At 39.2% G+C, this 4,671-nt stretch overlaps 1 long non-coding RNA gene across 1 annotated transcript; it reads right to left on the bottom strand.

The window, feature by feature from the left end:
- Positions 1 to 1,770: 1,770 nt before the first annotated feature.
- Positions 1,771 to 3,313, bottom strand: LOC127217977 (uncharacterized). The gene is made up of 3 exons (XR_007834134.1): positions 3,234 to 3,313; positions 2,657 to 2,710; positions 1,771 to 1,875 (listed from the first exon to the last, which is right to left on the bottom strand). It is a non-coding gene; the product is annotated as an uncharacterized LOC127217977 (long non-coding RNA).
- Between the last annotated feature and the right edge of the window lie 1,358 nt (positions 3,314 to 4,671).

Raw genomic sequence — 4,671 nt, 5'->3', positions numbered from 1 at the left:
TTACCGGGAGCAAAGGCAGCAGCCCCTCAGAGTCCTTCATCATATCTCACAATTTCATGGCTTACTCTTGTAACAAATCCCATGACCTATGTTGCTCCTAGTAACTATGTTTCCTCAATCAAATTCTAAGTGACCACAAATTCTGCTAAAATAAAAATAATACAAAAGGATATGTACATACATACATACACATATATATATACATACATATACATATATACATACATACATACATACATACATACATATTGGTTTTAGTTTTTTGAGACAGGGTTTCTTTGTGGTTTTGGAGCCTGTCTTGGAACTAGCTCTGTAGAGCAGGCTGGTCTCGAACTCACAGAGATCCACCTGCCTCTGCCTCCTGAGTGCTGGGATTAAAGGGGTGCACCACCAATGCTCAGCCAAAAAGGTGTATTTTATGCCTTGAAATTTTTTCAACGAAGTTGAAACCCCAAATACTCTTGTCCTAGTACACACATAAAGTCAACAGAATAGTTAAAAATAAATTTCATCTCAGTTACAGCATGAGTGGGGCTGTACAAAGGTAGAAAATTATGCAAGATGCTATAGAACTCCCTCGAAGACAGTGGTTCTCAACCTAGATATCCTTCAGGTCAGATATTTCATTATGACTCATATCAGTAGCAAAATTACAGTTATGAAGTAGCAATGAAAATAATTTTATTGTTTGGGGTCATCACACCATAAGGAACAATATTAAAGAAGGAACTATATTAAAGAGTCACAGAATTACGAAGGTTGAGAACCACTGCTCTAAGATACATATGCTTTTGGTTATAGTGTAGATAGATATGAAGAATTGGAAACAAGGAGTTATAGCAAAGCAAGGATTCACAATTGATGATACAGTGAATGGCAAATGCCTTTTAATTGAGTTACTTACCATTGAAAGTTTTCACACCTTTCAACAGCCTATTGTAATATACCTTCCCAGCTTCTAAGGAAAAACCATAGTTCATTTAATAGGAAACTGACTTGATATCACAAAAATAGCATAATAAAATTATTTAATAATTGATATTTTAAAAAGAGCTATCTCGGGCCGGTGAGATGGCTCAGAGAGTGAAGGCATTTGCTCTACAAGCCTGATGACAAGTTCCAACTCAGCACCTATGTCCAGGTGATAGGAGAGAACTGACTTCACAAGATCATGTTTGGCTTCCATATGCATCCAAGGCATATGATCTAACACACATGTATCATGCACACAATAATCATAAAATTAAAACAAAATTAAAAGAACTGTCTCTACTTAGGATAATGTCTAATTTAAGACAGTGAAGTGTGGCATAGAAACCTTCTTCACTGTGACAAAGCTCTCCACTTTAGTGCCAGAGGGACTCCACATGCTAATGTTGCCTCTGATCTTTACTTTTTGCCACAGATAGGATACTTTCCTCTTCTTCTTTTCCCTCATTTTGTGAGGGGGAATTAGTGGCCTAAAGATGACATGCTTTATGGTTGATGTCAACTTTTGTCTCCAGGTTTCTGGCACTTTCAATATAAAGTATCAAGGACAAAGGGCAAAATTATTCTCTAACAATTCACTACCCTCCCTCCCTTCCTCTCTTCCTTCCTTCCATTCTTCTCTCCCTTCCTCCCTCCCTCCCCTCTCTCTTCTTTTTTGTACTTTTAGAGGAAAATAAGCAGCAGTAGAGTTAGAAAGTTTTACATAGATCTAAAGACAAAACAAAAACCTCCACAAACCCCCAAAGACTCCTGGAAGCCCCACGGGTCTCCCCGGCTCACCATCAGTGGGCAGGCTTTTCAGCAATCTTTCTTGTTCCTTCTCTGTGAGTTCAATCCCCAGGTTCTTTAAGATGTTTCTCAGGTCACTGGAGTCAACCTTGTCTCCTTTCAAAAGAAGAAGTCCCAGGCTCATGGACTGTGAACACAGTGTCCCAGGCTCATGGACTTTGAATAATGTGGGATTTTATTTTGAGTTATAAGTTTTACTTTGTGTGGTGTCAGTTAAGTTGAAGAATCGATTGCAGTGTTAATGGTTGTGGTATTTATTGGCTTTACATAAATTAAGGAGTGATTTTTTTTCTTACCAAAAGGAGGAAAGAGAACTTCTAGAATAATTTTTGATCAGTGAATTACTAAAACACTGATTTTTTTTTCTCCTAAGACAGGCTTTGGAGCCTGTCCTGGAACTCACTCTGTAGACGAGGCTGGCCTTGAAGTCACAGAGATCTGCCTGCCTCTGCCTTCAGAGTGCTGGGATTAAAGGTGTGCGCCACCATTGCCTGGCTGAAACACTGATTCTTATATGAGTTACTCTTCAGAAATATTTGTGTGCAAGGATTATTATATGCTTTCAGTAGAAATGGTATATTCATTATCCCTAAGGCTCTATGAGGTTTTAGATTGTTTTAAGTATTTGTGAAATGCGGTACATTATTTCAAACTGACAGTTCGAAACGTCTCATCATCTTAAGTTAGTCTGAAGGGTATCAGATGTGCATATGTCATTATGAAACATTTTAGTTTTATAGGACTCTGGAAATGACACAGAAAAATGAGGTGTTACTGATTAGAATCCCTTAATGATGTTCATTACTTTCAGTTACCGTTAATGTAATTAAACTTAATGTAAACATTTACACTATGAGAATTACAGCGCTTTACCCACCTGTAAAACCTTTCAACTTTTTCATCAGTGTATCTAGAGAAACCCTCCTAAGAACTGGAAAAAAGCATGAGAACAGAGATGAGAAACCATCACTTATTGTTGCAAAAGCCCAAACCTAAGTATTTTATACATTTATTTAAGAAATATGCTGGTTGGGGTTGAGGAAATGATTCAGTGCTTAGGAGTCCTTGTCATTCTCCCAGAGTACCCAGGTTCAATTGTTATTCCTATTCCAGGAGATCCACCGCCCTCTTCTGGCTTCTATTAGTACTGCATGCATGTGGTGCACAGACATATATGCAGGCAAAACAACCATAACATAAAATAATATTTTTTTAAAGAAAAGGAATATGCAGGAAACACTTTCTGCTATTATTTTATCCAGCCTCACCACTTTCATGATATGAAAGATACTCTTTCAAACACAAGGCTTCAACATTGATCTTGGTAACTGGTTGCTTATATGCTTAGCCCATATGTGTAACTTTCATATTAGACTGCCATTCCTAAAGCTAGGGCTTTTATTAGTAAAGGTGTTTCTCCCAGTATAAGTAGGACCCCTGGAAATCACACTCACCACCAGTAGGGAGATTCTGTGTCAGGTCCTTAAATTCGTTGTCTTTGAGCCTGAACCCCAAGTTATCCACCAGAGTTTTCAGTTTGCTGATACCAACCTTCCCACCTGAGAAGAGCGAGAAACCCATGAAGAAAAGCACATAGCTCCCAGGGTGGTTTCTTAGAGCTTTCAGAGCTATACGGCCTGCTGCAAACTCACAAGTGTCAGTTCTCAGAAACACTGCACATCAGTTCTTTTAGGAAGGGGTCCTGCATTCTCCAACGCCTAGTCACCGGCTCTTTTCAGTTATCTACTAATACTGTGTAAAATATGAAAAACCTGATTTTATTTATATTAACATTATTTTAAAATGTCAGATTCTACTCATAAACATTCTCAAGGTTTCAATAGTGAAAGTGCAAAATTCAAAGATGAAGTGTGGCTTGGGGCTGTAAGGCAGTAAACTCCTCCCCAAAGCTGATTTCGGTTAGGGCATTTCATCATAGCAACAGACATGAAACCAGGACTGTGGCTGTTAACATCACAACACGATTCCATGTGACATAGTATATTATGACACTCAGCCAAAGAGCTAGGCAGGAGAAGGATAGGCAGGGCTGCCAGGCGAAAGAATAAATAGGAGAAATCTAGCACAAGAAGAGTGAGGAATGAGAAATGGAGGACACCACAGGCCAGCCACACAGCCACACAGCCACACAGCCAGCCACACAGCCACACAGCCAGCCACACAGCCAGCCACACAGCCACACAGCCAGCCACACAGCCAGCCACACAGCCACACAGCCACACAGCCAGCCACACAGCCACACAGCCAGCCACACAGCCACACAGCCAGCCACACAGCCACACAGCCAGCCACACAGCCAGCCACACAGCCACACAGCCACACGGCCAGCCACAGAGTAAGAAAGAAAGAAAGACAAAAAGAAAGGAAAAATAAATAAAGGTAAAAAGCTCAGAGGCAAAACATAGTTAAAGAAAAACTGATCATTTAAGTTAGAAAAGCTGACTAGAAACAAGCCAAGCTAAGGCTGGGCATTCATAAGAATAAGTCTCCATGTATTTATTTGGGAGCTGGGTGGTGGGCCTCCAACGAGTAAAAACAACCAACTACATACATGTTTATCATAAATAACATGATGCTTTAAAGTGTAAATGACTGAATTGGTCGTTCAGACTCTTTACTAGACCTATCAAGTGTTCTATGTGGGCAAAGTGACACAGCTCACACAGTTAAACAAATGCAACATAAAAGAATACAACACATCTTTGTATCATTAAACAAGTATTCCACAGTATAAACAAATGTAACACATCTTATACTAATATTCTACAACATATGTAGAATTTCATTTTAAACTAAAATAAATAGAGAAGAAACTCTAATTCTGGAGATAACCATTCCTTGCTTCTGGACAATATCTGGGGTTGATTTAAG

The sequence above is a fragment of the Phodopus roborovskii genome, unplaced genomic scaffold (genome assembly GCF_943737965.1).
Source record: "Phodopus roborovskii unplaced genomic scaffold, PHOROB, whole genome shotgun sequence".
Lineage (NCBI taxonomy): Eukaryota > Metazoa > Chordata > Mammalia > Rodentia > Cricetidae > Phodopus > Phodopus roborovskii.
Note: the sequence above shows the minus strand (reverse complement) of the source record. Positions and strands in the feature narration are given on the sequence as shown.